The sequence below is a fragment of the Rousettus aegyptiacus genome, unplaced genomic scaffold (assembly GCF_014176215.1).
Source record: "Rousettus aegyptiacus isolate mRouAeg1 unplaced genomic scaffold, mRouAeg1.p scaffold_m13_p_1, whole genome shotgun sequence".
Classification (NCBI taxonomy): Eukaryota; Metazoa; Chordata; class Mammalia; order Chiroptera; family Pteropodidae; genus Rousettus; species Rousettus aegyptiacus.
This window is the reverse complement of record NW_023416284.1, coordinates 125,910,878-125,924,969: the sequence shown is the minus strand read 5'-3', so window position 1 is coordinate 125,924,969 and position 14,092 is coordinate 125,910,878. Positions and strand designations below refer to the sequence as shown.

General features: G+C 36.5%; 1 protein-coding gene across 1 annotated transcript in view; it reads left to right on the top strand.

The window, feature by feature from the left end:
* Positions 1-8,047: 8,047 nt before the first annotated feature.
* Positions 8,048-14,092, top strand: part of IBTK (inhibitor of Bruton tyrosine kinase) — a 73,966-nt gene continuing 67,921 nt past the window's right edge. Inside the window, exon 1 of the mRNA XM_016149607.2 lies at positions 8,048-8,225. The gene's annotated coding sequence lies outside the window, so the exon portion shown is untranslated. The remainder of the gene's footprint in view (positions 8,226-14,092) is intronic.

The window sequence follows — 14,092 nt, the reverse complement described above, 5'->3', positions numbered from 1 at the left end:
CTTTACCTGCATCATCAAATTTTGATATATTGTATTTTTATTTTCATTTAGTTTGAAATACGAACTTTCTTTGTGATTTCTTCTTTGACCCATGGATTATTTTAAATGTCTTGTTTATTTTACAAATATTTGGAGTTTTTCTAGATCTTATTTTTATTGATTTCTAGTGTAGTTCCTTGTGATCAAAGGACATAATCTGTATGCTTTTGATCTTTTTAAATTTATTGATTTGTTTTATGATCCAGTATATGGTCTGGCTTGCTGAATGGACCATGTGCACTTGAAAAGAATTTGTCTTCTGTAGTTATTGTATGTGGGAACCTAGAAACATCAGCGAAATTGTATTATTCAGGGTTCTCTAAAACAGAACGAGGAGAATATATACATAAATATGTACACATATATGTACAAAAAGAGATTAAAAATAAGACATTGGCTCACGTGATTATGGAAGCTGATACATCTCAATATCTGCAACTGGTAATCTGGAGACCTAGGAGAGCCAATGGTGTTCCAGTCCTAGTCTGAAGGCCTAAGAACCAGGAGAGCAAAAGAGCAGATGGTGTGAGTTTCAGATATGAAATGTGGCAGTCTTGAGACCCAAGACGAGCTGATGTTCCAGTTCAAATTCAAAGGCAGGAAATAATTGATGTCTCAGATCTAAAGCAGTCAGACAAGAGGAGCTCCCTCTTACTCAGCCTTTTTGTTACATTCGGAACTTCAAAAGATTAGATGAGGTCCAACAACATCAGGCAGGGCAATCTGCTTTCCTCAGTCTGTTGTTCCAAATGTCACTTTCTCTCAGAAACACCCTCACAGAGACACCCAGAATAATGTTTGACCAAATGTTTGGGCACCTGATGGCCTAGTCAGGTTGACACATAAAATTAACCATCATAGGAGTCAAAATGGTTCTAATTACCACCTAGTATTATCCAAATTACCTATAGATTTCCTTATTTATTTTTAGTTGTTCTATGCACTGCTGAGAGGTGGGGGTTAAAAATCTCCTGGTATGATTATGGAATTGTCTATTTCTTCTTTTAGTTCTATCAATTTTTGCTTCATGTGTTTCGAAGTTCTGTTATCAGAAATATACATATTTATAATTAGGCACATACAAATTATTTCTTCTTGATGAACTGAACCTTTAGCGTTATTAAATATCTCTTTTTATCTTTGGTGGTACTTTTTGTCTCAAAGTCTATTTTTCTATAATAGCCAGCTTACGATGTATATTTTTCCATCCATTTACTTTCAATCTATTTGCCTTTTTATATTTAAAGTGAATCTCTTTTAGGCAATATATTATCGGGTTGTCTTTTTAAAATTTCATTCTGACAATCTCTGCCTTTCAATTGGAATGTTTAGTACTTAATCATTTAATGTAATTATTGATAGGGCTGTTATTTCTGCAATTTTATTATTTGTTTTTTATTTGTTCCATCAGATTTTTGTTACACTGTTTCTGTTTTCTTGCCTCTCTTGGGATATTTGAATCTTTTTTATAATTCCATTTTCATTTATGTATGGCTTTTTAGCTATACCTCTATTATTATTTCTTTTTAACCAGCGGCTTTAGGGATCACAATATGCATTACTAGCTTTTCACAGCGTACTTGAGTTAGTATTGTACATAAAATATAGAAATCTTGGCTTTGTATAGCTCCTTTTATCTACTCTACTCTGTCTGCTAGGCTACAATTGTCATTTGTATTATATCTACCTCCATTATAAACTCAGAGGCAATATCATAGTTTTTGATTTGAAGTCATGTATTTAAAGATACTGATAGGAAAACAAACTTTTTTATATGAAGTTACTGTCATTATTAACAGTAGTTATGTTCTATAAATTCACCACAAACATCCAATTAATGAGTACTGAACCTCACTCAAGGGTAAATATACAGGATTAACTTCCTGGGGGCCTCTGCTCACTATATTACCAACTGGTCAACTTGTTTTATGTGCCTTTCTGTTTAATAACACCTTATTTAATGTATATCGTTGATTCATTAACATTGAACTAATGGCCAACATCCATACAATTCATGCCTGAACAAAGCTTACTTAATGAGTATTTTCTCCATAAAGCACTTTATAGCCTTCTTAGGCTCAGAAACACTAGACAGCACTTTAGCATTACATTTGAGGGCCATTTGAGAGAGCAAAATCATCAAGAAAAAGCACAAAAATGCAAAAAATGTGGCACTAGATTGACCATGAAAAGATACCTGTTTAAATTATGGAAGCTAAAACAAGAAGGCAGAGCTTTGCCTTGTTAGAACTCAGCTGGAATGGTGCTGGGAAATTGTACTGAGTGACTCAAAATTTTCACTGTTCTGCACATGTTCCTGAATGACCGTGAAAGTACTGAGTATTGATTTGGGGGTTACCAATAAATTTTCGTGAGTAAATGAATTCACAGATACAGAATCTGTGAATAATGAGGATTGACTATATTACTTTGAATGTTTTCCATTTCTCAAGTTCTTCCTTCCTTCCTAAAAATTTGAGTTTCCATTTGGCAGCAATCCCTTCAGGCTAAAGAACTCTCTTTAGCATTTCTTGGGGGGTAGTTCTGATGGTGATGCTAATTCTCTTAGTTTTCATTTCTCTGAAAATATCTTCATTTTGCCTTCATTATTGAGGAACATTTTCTGGATTGACAGTTTCTTTCTTCAGCTCTTTAAAAATATTGATATACTGTCATCTTCATAGTTTCTGATGTGAAATCCATTGTGATTCAAATCTTTATTTTTTAAATGAATATTCCATTTTCCTTTGGAATATTTCCAATATTTCTTTTATCTTTGCTTTTCAGCAATTCGACCATGATGTGTCTAGGCATAGTAATCTTTGTATTTATCCTGCCTACATTTGCTGAGTTTCTTGGGTCTGTAATTTTATGTCAAGGTGTTGGTTTTCCTCAAATAATTTTTGTGGTCATCTGTGTATTCGAGATTAATTTTTTAAATTGTTTATAGAGGAGGCTGTCTGTGAACACTCTCCCTGAGGGAAGGAGTCTGTTGTCACCATCCAAATACCTATCATTCTTTGGAGGTGTGAGGAAGGGTGGGGCTTGGGGCTGAACAGGAAGAGCTACTAGCTAGTGTTCTGAGTATAGTTTCCTGATTATTCCAGGTGTCAAGCATCAGGTGGGCATTGTCCTATATGCTATCTAGAGACAAATACCTCTGCTGCAGCCATTGGATGGAGGATGAGGAAAGTTCTACTAGCTCACTGCTCCTGCTGTGATGCTCTAATTAATTTCTTTTTTAAAAAAAAAAATATATTTATTATTATTTATACCTACAGCACTTGATTTTCCTAGGTACTAACCGGGCCTGACCCTGCTTAGCTTCCAAGATCAGATATCAGGCTTGTTCAGAGTGACATAGCCATAAACCATGGACTATGGCTCCACTGGGACACAAACCCAGGACCTTCTGTGTGTAAAGCAGATGTGCTAACTGCTACATTATGAAACCACATCCACTAATTAATTCCTATATGGTCTAGTCTGGACTCCTTTCTGCTTCTTTTAGCTACCTCTAGATGTGAAACACTTTTGGTGGTGCTACTACCTTTCATAGCAGTCCTGTCTTCTCTTTGTGACTGTTAATCTTTTTTCTGTCCAATCTATCCTTCTATCCATCTTTCAGGAAATTCTCGTAAGTTCTAGACATTCAATATCTTAAAATTCTTGTTTTCCAATGCACTTGTGAATTTAATTGTTTTGAATATGTCTTTTCTGCCAGGGATTTTGGCATGATGGGAAGGCTGCAGTATGTGCTCCGTCTGCCATTTTAAATCAAACTTATTTATTTTTTAAGCAAGCAGTGGTGATAACAGCATGTTTAATTATGCAGTTAAGTGTGGGGGTTCAGAACTAGTTACCCTAAGATGTGCCCCTGTGGTATGTGAATTGTTTTGTGCTAAAGGCAATGTTAGCTGTTTAGGTGCAGGCTCAAGAGAAACATCTGCCCCTCCCTTAACTACCTCAAGAACTTGAATTAGGTGCCTTGCCCACAGTAAGAGATTATCAGATCTAACCTCTTTTGACCTATCTTTCGGCAGGACGAACTTCTGTTTACTAAACATCTGCTCTTCTTATCATCCTGCATGACCCTTTGAAGCCCCAACGCACCTCACCTCACTCCTAGCTCAGATGTCTCATGTACCCATTTTTCCTTTCTGTCTCTGAAACTCTCATGCATGTAGGATCTCTGACTGTCTTATGTATGCAGAGTTCCTACATATAGATTATTCCTATTTTCATATATATATTATATATTAAACTTGTTATTCTCTTTTGCTAATCTGTTTCATGTCTATCTGCGTATTAGACCAGCAAAAGAACCTTGATGGTAGAGGGAAGTTTCTTCCTCACCAACACAGGCAAAGAAGGAACACAAGCAATTCTAAGTAAAATGGGCAGAGAAAGGAATAATACAAATTTAAGTCATATCAAAGGAGGAGAGTTTGATGAGTTCAGATTTTTGATTCTAAAAGAAAGCTAAGCTTACCAAATTCATAGGTTTGGTTTCTCACAAGTTTGCTTGCTTCATGTAGGCTTTGAATTTGACTTGAATTTCTTCGGTATTTGCCTTGAATTTTTAGATTTGTTGGTGGACTCTGCTTTCAAGCTTATACCATTCTAAAGTTATATACAAACACTGCCATCTTGTGGGTCATTCCTTATGTCTTCCATCCCACCCCTCAAACACTTTAATGCAAATATATCCACCCAGAATTGAAGTATGTCAACTTTTATTAAGTGAGAGCAGTTCTACCAACAGATTTACAGATATCATCTCATTTAATCTTCATAAGAACTTTATGAAGGAAAAACTATTAATCTTATGTTAGAGATAAAGAAACTGAAGCATAGAGGGGTTATGTAATTTCCTGAGGTTTCACAACTAAAAAGGAGTAGAACTTTGTATCCAGGCAATCTGTCTCCAGAGCTCTTGCTTTTACTGCATCCACGTGTAAAACTAATACATCTCAAAACAATATAGTGTATCACAATAATATGAGTAAGTTATAATAGTAGAGAAGAGGGGATAATTGTTGGGAAAGGGCATCAGGGAAAGCTTCACAGTTTTGTGACAAGGTGGCCTCCACTGAGGATTTGAAGGATAATCATTACAAGAGAAAAATGCAGCTGGTACCATATCCCTGGGATCTAATAGTATAGAAACACCCCAAGTTGTCTATTATTTTGTCTGCCCTGTACCTTGCCTTCTTTGTGGGACCTACTCTTGACTCTCCTTCAACCATGTTACTCTAATAGACGTTGTCAATCATGATACCCTTGACTCCTCACTTAATCTAAGCCAATATGAACCTATTGAATGCTACTGGAATTTTTGTGCTTGAGGCAGAGGACTCAGTGCTATCTTCCCTAATGGCAAAGCTGAGGTGTGTATCAGAAAGCTGCAACCAGCCAAGGGGTCTCACATGGAAAACCATCTGGAGCAGAAGAGAAAGAGGCCAAACAGAAGGTTCTAGTCATTTTCATTCAGCTGCCCTGCTGAACTTCCTGTAGTAATAATCATTCTTGCAGAACCTGATCAGGTTTGGGTTTTGATCCATTGGAACCATACAAGTTTTAATACTTTCTCTTGTCACCAGCTGAAGTAGGGGCAATATTGGCATTCCTTACCTTTATACAAATTGAATGACAGCAAAATAAGTTTTGTCTATGAAGGATAGTACCATTAATTTATTTTGGAAAAATAGCATTTAAGGAGTTTATTGAAAATGTTATGTGGCTTAAAAACATTTCTGCAATGCTGAATTTCAGCTTCATTTCCAACTCCATTCCTGATGCCTAGCCTATTCTTCTTCTACTTCTCCCCAACAAAATCATTGCAATCTTCTAAAGCTGTTTCTAGATTTATTTCTTCCTTTAAGTTTACTTTAGAAAATCCAGTCAATTATTTTTCCAAACTTTGATTTTTTAAAATCCATCAACATTTAATCATTGTAGAGAAAAATAAATTACAAAATTCAAAATGATAGAAATTAAGAATTACCCATAATTTCAGAGATAATCATTGTTATTGGTATATTTCTTTCTTCTATGTATAAACACAAACAAAAATTTTTTAAAAGCTAAACAAAACAGTTAATTTTCATCTCTTTCTTCCATAACCACATCTACAATGCATTTTTCATTTAATTGTATTTCATTTGTACTGTTTCCTGATCATTGCAATATTCTGTTCTACAAAGAACCAGTATCCTTGAAAGAACCTAATTTTTCTGAGAAATAGGGAGCAATTACACATCCCTTTTTCTGGAATGTTCTTTTTTTTTTCCTGCTTCATCTAGTTATCTCCTATTCATTCTTCAGATCGCAGTTCAAGTGTCACTTCTTTTGGGAAGTCAGATTAATTTATCACAGTACTTGTTAATTTATTAATTTATTCATAGTACTTGTAAAAGTTGCAATATAATCTTATGTTTGGGATTATCTGGATCTATGTGTGTTTTTGTTCACACTGGATCACCAGTGCTTACTGCAGGTGTCTGGTACTTGGCAATTGTTAAAATGAATGAATGAATGCTTGGAATAATTCCAGTGTTAGGGAAATACTTCTTTATTTATAAAAAAGTAACATTTACTATTTACGATGTATTATTTTGTCCTTGGAACTCTGCTAAGTGATATATATATCTACAATTACATTTTCACAATTCTAATATTCATTATTGCTCCTATTTTACAAATGAGGAAACCACGGCTTCAGAAAAGCTAATTAACTTTCCCAGATACAAGTAAGAGACAAATAAAAGATTTAAACTTAGGTCAATACATATATTATTAGCTTTACTTGCCATTACTGGCCTCTTTGTTCTTGAATGTAAAAATCATTATATAGAGCTTATTCTCAGAATCCCTCAAGTTTTACAGTACAAACAGGTTTTTGTTACATGTCGAAGTAGGAAGTTGGGCACCTAGAATAAGAGGCAAAGAGATAGAATGTTGTATTGGAAAGGGTAACAACAGGAGAGCTAGTTCTTTCCCCTTTCCCCTTTACTAACCAGCCACATGGCTTTGGGCTTCCACAGGGAAGGCTACAAGAAAGAGTAAAGCTGAATGGGCTGTCCTTAAAACATCTAGTCCAATTTCTTCGTTTTTTAGATAAGAGACTAAGTGGTTTATGTAATTGACAGGTTGGCGGAGCTGTACAGCAAACTTCCAACTAGTGTTGTTGAGTCACACTGCCCCTCCTTAAACAAACATTTACTGAGTGCCTTACTGAGGTATTCCGCAGCAGTGTTTCCCATTAGGTACCCTAGTCCGGATTATGGGCTACTATTTTTGGCTTCTTTCTTTCTTCCATAATTTTTTTTTTTTTTTTCACTCGACCACTTTTAAAACGCTCCATTAGAGGAAGAATTAAAGGGGAATAAGAGAATAGTGCATGCCTGGCGTCGGGCACCGAGGGGCATGACCCGGGTCAGCAACTGGTTCCATAGTAGACCCTACAAAGGCAGTGACACCTTCTGACCAAGGGTGTGACTCTCAGATAATCTAAGTGTATGACCGGGCCAGGGAGGGGCGAGGCTGTGCCTCTTAGAGACAACGCCTTTGGTTTTCCAGTGACCCCACTAGAAGGGCGACGGGAGGAAACTCTACTGTGCAAGATCCCTCCTCCTTTGGCTTTTTCTGTGTGGTGCCGGCTGTCCCAGGCATTCCGCCAGATCTCCGGGGCTCTGTCTCTTCACCCGGGTTTATCCTGAATTCCGAGTCTCCAGCGACGTTTCTACCTGGACGACAGCTGACCCCGAAGGGGCATTACCACCACCGCTGTTGGCCTACAATATCCGCCTCGCGCCCGTGGCTCCAAGGCCAGAAGGGTCACGCTCTCTTAGAAATCCCGGGAAAGGCCACAGCTTGGGTGTTGCCACGCGAGGACTTCTCGACAGGCAGCAGCCAATCCTCGTGAGGCATACACGAGCCCCAGCCAATCAACGTCCGTATTGTTCCCGTGTACCGTCCCCACCGGCCCTTTTTTCCTGCTTCCCCTGCCCGGTGCCTGTAATCGCGGCTGTAGCTGCTGCCGCGACCAGAGCTCTCCGGAGTCTGGGGACCGGCCCTTCCCTGGCGCTGTTCGGTTTCTCCTGTCGCCTTCACTGAGGATGAATCCCTGCGCAGCTGTTTGCCCACCCCGAGTAGACCGCGGGCGCACTTTCATCTAGCGACTGGTGAGGGAGGGCTCGACGTGGCCCAACCGTGCGGAGCGGGCTGAGACGACGGCGTCTCTTCAGGCGGGGGTGATGGGACAGTATTCACTTTACAGACAGTGCGGGTGACCGCAGACTCCAGTAGTGCGGAAGGACCGCGGGGAAGGGACTCAGCGGCATCGAGGCTGCAGGGCTTCGCGCGGGGCGGCGCGGGGCGAGCAGAGTGTCCCGAATCCCAGCAGCCGCCTTCTCTCTCCTCCCTAAGCAAATGAATGGTCTGTTCAGGCGACGTGTAACGTTGCGGACCTGCCTGACACGCCCTCCAGCACTGTTGCGTTGCTAGTTTCACATAGTTGTCTGGTCTCTTCCTTCTAGCCATCAATTTTAAGCCATTCCTCCAGGCATTGTTCTCTTTCGTGAGGTCACAGTTTTAATCCGCTGCGGGGATACTGAAATTCAGTGTATTCGATTGTGTGAAAAGGGACCGGTTCTTTCGGGGGGTAGGGGTGGGGAATGGGGGATGGAGGACAAATACTATCCTTTGGAGAGTATAGAAGCCTTTTGTTCTTGTAACATGCCAGGTTCTAAAAAAGTTTTACTTCAGCAGCGAAATAGTTAACCCTGGACATCCTCGCAGCGAAATAGTTAACCCTGGATATATATCCTCGACTCCTGTTTTCCAGCGTAGTTCATAAAACTGTTAACCAGGCAGGATATCTTTCAGGAAGCGGAGATTGATGTAGCACTTTTTTTTTTTTTTAATGCCTCGAAGTAGGGCATTTGAGAAATCGAAATTCATTAGAATACTGAAAGAAATCCTTGATTTTTATTGGTTTTTAGAAACTGACATAAAGGCAGATGAGAAAAGAGCTGTTTTTTTCTAAATAAAATTCTATTATAGATATTTTTAGTAGCTTTAGTAAAAGCAGAGTTACTTCAAGAAATTTAAAAAAATGATTCTATTTAAATTTTAAAAAATCGTATTGAGGGATTTCAGTATGCTACATTCCATGTAAGGAACTTATTGCATTTTTAACCCTCATTATGTTTTGAGACCATAAAGTTCAATAGGTCATAAGTGAATGTACCTATTACATAAAGATCAGAATTACTTGGTTAATTATTATAAAGGATGTCAAAGTTAGTTTCATTAATAGGGCAGTAATTCTTTGCCACATCTAGAGATGTGCTTGCCCCCTAAAATTTTGGGAATTCTTCTATTGCGAAAATAAGTTTTGCACTGATAAAAGTATTGACATTTGTATCTCTCGGACCCAGATTGTAGTTGAGAAAACATTAGAATGAAATATAATATTGATAAAGCTAAATTATTAATTACTTAAAGTAGTAAGTGCTTGTATTTTAAAATTAATTTTCAAGGCTTACAAAAGGAATTTAAAATTTTTAAAATTCTTCCATTTTGAGTCACTTATTTGTAGTTTTGTAATAATTTAATATAGATACAAACATAGGGGAGCTCTTTAAAAAATCTACCTCCTGAATACATATTTTGTGAGAAATATAAAGTATGACATTCTCTTTTCCCTTAAGGAGCTTAAAATCTTTATGCGTAGGCAAAGTACACACTTATGAGGCAGGTTGTTATCGTTTTGCTGATATAGAAATTGAGGATTAGAGAGAGTGTTACTTGGCCAAGGTTTTAGGTAGGAGGAACCCAGTTCTGTGTCTACAAATACGGGTAATTTTTTCTACTACACTGTTCTACTTCTCATTGAAGATTTTCTAACTGCATTTAGAGAGAACATTTTGGGTAGAGTAGATAGAATCTAGAGTACTCTTTTTCTGTGTGATTTTGGATGGGTTACTTAAACTTTCACACCAATTTCCTCATTGTAAAATGAAGCTAATATACACAGGGGCAACAATGAAGCTGAAAAGAGGATTAAATTACCTACATTATATAAAGCACTATGCTTGTTCATATGAAAGTTCAAAAATTGGTAGATATTATGTTTGTAAGCCATGGGCAAGTTGGGCACCTTGTAAATGTTTGTGTCAAAAGCATTCCAGGCAGCAAGGAGTCTAATATAGTTACGGCATTTTTTGACCTGTATACCAGTTTATCCCTTCCCCCCTTTTCCTAACATTTATTAGTCGCTTATATATGGATGAATTATCTCATTTATTTTTCAGAACAACTCAGGAGATAAGTAGTTGTTATCCCCTTTTTACAAGTGAGAGAATTGAAGCTTAGGAAATTGTGATATGCCCAGGGTCATTTAGCTAGTGGGCTACCTGGGTTTCTCTCAGGTGTTCTGAATTCAGAGTCTGAATTTTATTTGCTACATGGTTAGTAGGCCTAAACTGGTATCCTCATCCTGTGGTCACAGGGCTGCTAATCTTAACACATGAAATACAAGCATGCCTTGTTTTGTTGCATTTCACTTTATTGCACTTCACAGATGTTATCGTTTTTTACAAATTGGAGGCTAGACCCTCCACTAGCAAAGTGATTACAGTTTGCTTTATTGCAGTGTTCTGGAACTGAACCTGCAGTATCTCTGAGATATGTCTCTGTAGATATTAGTTAATTTTGGTTGAATATGTTAGAATAGCATCATCAGGTTTAGGTTTTAGGAAGACAACTGAACTCAACCAAGGATAAGTAAGATTGTGAGCCACTTTTGAGGACTAAACCTACTAGCTAACACCTTTCCGATAGACCAGTCTTTAAGGTTGAACAATTGCCTGTAGCCAACTCAGTTTCCCATCAACACTTCATATTCATCACATATGAAACAGAAATTTTCAACTTTAATTTTTATTCATTCCCTTTTTTACATTTGTTTTTCTAATTTCCAAAATATTTACCCCTTACACTTCTTCCTGGTTGCTTTGCCTGTAATCAAGCCAGAAACCTGGGAGTCCTAACTACATTTGATCAATTCAAGACCCTAAAGATGTCTCTGAAATGCTCACTTTCTTTAGCTCTAAAAAGGCACATACGGCTGGCTGTCCATAATCTAGTCTATCCTTGTGTATATAGTAGGCCTCACTCATTTTTGTCCTCTGAATTACTTGGAATTTTCAGAATGGACCATGATGTTTCTAGTGCTTTTTTATTTACTGTTCCTTCTATATCCAGTGCCTACTCACCCTGAATTTATGAGGCAAACATGTATTCATCTTAAGCCTTAGATTATATATATCTCCTGTGGGAAATTTCCCTAGATCCCTCTTGTCTATTCCCCATTCCTATGAGTCACTTGTTTACCATAGATTTATAGTCATGATATATCAAACTGCTACCCTTTGATGGTAGAGACTGTATAATAGATAATAAATTTTGTTCAGTCAATGCAGTTGTTAAATGAGCATTACTTCACTTAAGTATTATCCATGAATCTATATTTTATCATTTTACCTAAAATATTTAAGTCCTATTTGGTTTTGTTTTCTCAGTACCTTGTGACTTAACTGTGGATGCACTGGAGAAGAGATGTAGTACTGTAGAAATAGCTTGGACTTTACTCTTAAACAGATCTGTGTTTGAGTTCTAACTTGTCTTTTACTGGTGGTATGATTTGAGTGACTTACTTAACCTCTCTGTGATGTGAAATACCCAGAATGTATTAGATGCTAAATAAATATTTGTTTCCTTTGCTTTCTTTGCTTTTAATAAGTATTTGTTGAATGCATAAATAACATTTACAATAGGCATTTGAAATATGGGCCTGGAATTTAGATGGGAGGGCAGGAGACAAATTTGGGGATTAAGAGCATGTAGGTTGAAGTTAACAGGAGAGATCGAAATTATCTTGGGAGAATATGAAGTAGAAAGGAAAAGGAGAATGAAGATGGAATATTGAGAGAAACCCAATATTTGAAGGTCATACTTTTGGAAGAAGTGGTAGGAGATTCCATTCTTAAAAGCTTCGGTGGCTCCCTAGCCTTTCAGCATCCCTTTCTAGATTCCTTAGGAGAATGTGATATTGATGACTCAAAAACAAGGAAGATAAGAACTGAAAGTATCCAAAAGTATTTGGCAATTCAGAGGTAATTGGTACCCTTAGTGTGTGTGGTTTTGTTGGGGGAGTATGCATTGAAACCAGGTAGTGGAAACAGTGAATCTCAAACATGAACTTTGAGATTGAAATGTGTTACCTTTTCATTAATGAAGAAATAATAGTAATAAAAATTACTGTTTCCTGAATGTATGTTTGGTGCCAGATGCCATGCTAAGTGGTTTTATTTATCATTACAGTAACTCTTTGAGGTTGGTGGTTATTGTCTCCATTTTCTGATGTGGAAATGAGGGCTTGGAGAGTTTATGTAATTATTCGTTACATAATTGGTAACAGCAGGCATTGCTGAATTTGAATCCAAATATATAGGACTCCAAAAAACTAGCTCTTAGTCATTTATATGTTAATGTTCATAGTATTCTCTATGTGCTTCTCTCTATATATGTTTTAGTTTGCTATCACTTTTATGTTTTATATCCTTTTGTTTTCCTTTTAAATTATATTAGGGAAATCTTTTCTATTGTATCTTAATTCTTTCATGTAGAGTTTGAGTGATTCACTGTTAAGTAGTTCCTTTCAGGTATTATGAAGACCTTGAAAATATAATGATGGCAAGCCTTAATAGAATGAAATTAACTACATTTGAATTTTACCATATATCATGTGTTCCAGTTTTAACATTTTAAACTACTTGAAGCTTTGGTACCTTTTTCTTTATGTCATCTAACTACCAAACACTTTGTGGTTCAAATCAGTACTTTAATGTGGGGATAATTTTTAAAGGATGATATCAAATTATAAAACTTACAGACTGGTAGAAAGTGGAACTGGAGCTAGAAAGGATGAAGAATCATATAGTTCTATGCTATCATTTCCAGATGGGGAAATCAGAATAGTAAAAAACTAGTTGCATTTAGGACTTCTCTTGGAAGTGGACAGTGCAGCTTTGGAATGTTTTATGTTATAACTTTTTTCCTATCATTCAAAGTATATATTTTAAAAATAAAGTGGAAAAAAAAACATTTTGAGGAGTATGGAATAATAGTTTGATATTTTGGAGAAAAGAATTTGTGTAGAATTTCAACTAAAAAAGCTTTAAAAACTAGGCATTATGAATGAACTGACTAATTTAAAATCCAGAGGACAAAGAAGAAGATAATTAGGAGTTGATAATAAAAAGGTGATGAGAAATGTTTAGTGTAAAGTAGTCCATTCTAGATATATAAAATTTCTAATATATTTGTGGTTAGTTTTCTAACAGGTAGTAAAATAGTTATCAAATAGTTATGATATTTCATTTCTCCAGATCTGAATGGGGCAAAGCAGATAGGGTAACATATTGGAAAAAAAGGAAGTGTGAGGCTTGTATATGATGGTTGAGTTTTCTATACTTTCCAGTGGCCTCATTAATCAATATGCTAGTATTTATTTATATTTTTAGATACTTATTTTTGAATAGGTATACATGCACACGGTAAAGCATTCAACATGGGTTCACAGTAAAAAGTACATCTGCCTTCCATTCCTGTCTCCAACCATTGGTTCTCTTCCCCAGAGCAACCACCTTTAACCATTTTTTGGTGTATTCTAGACATCTTTTTATGCATATTCCAGCATAAACATGTACGTACATATACATTTTTTTCACAAATAGTATTAGAAATGCATCTCATTTTAAAAGACATTTTACAATATATCTTGGAGATTATTTCATATCATATTCTGCAGCTGGTTTATTTTTTATACATGAAAATATTCTTTTGTATGGGCATACCATAATTTCTTTTTAACTAGGTTTTTTCCATTGTTTATATTTCAAACAATGATGAATGTTATTGTACTTATGTCATTTCACACATGGATATATTTTTACAGGATAAATTCCTAGGAGTAAAATTGTTT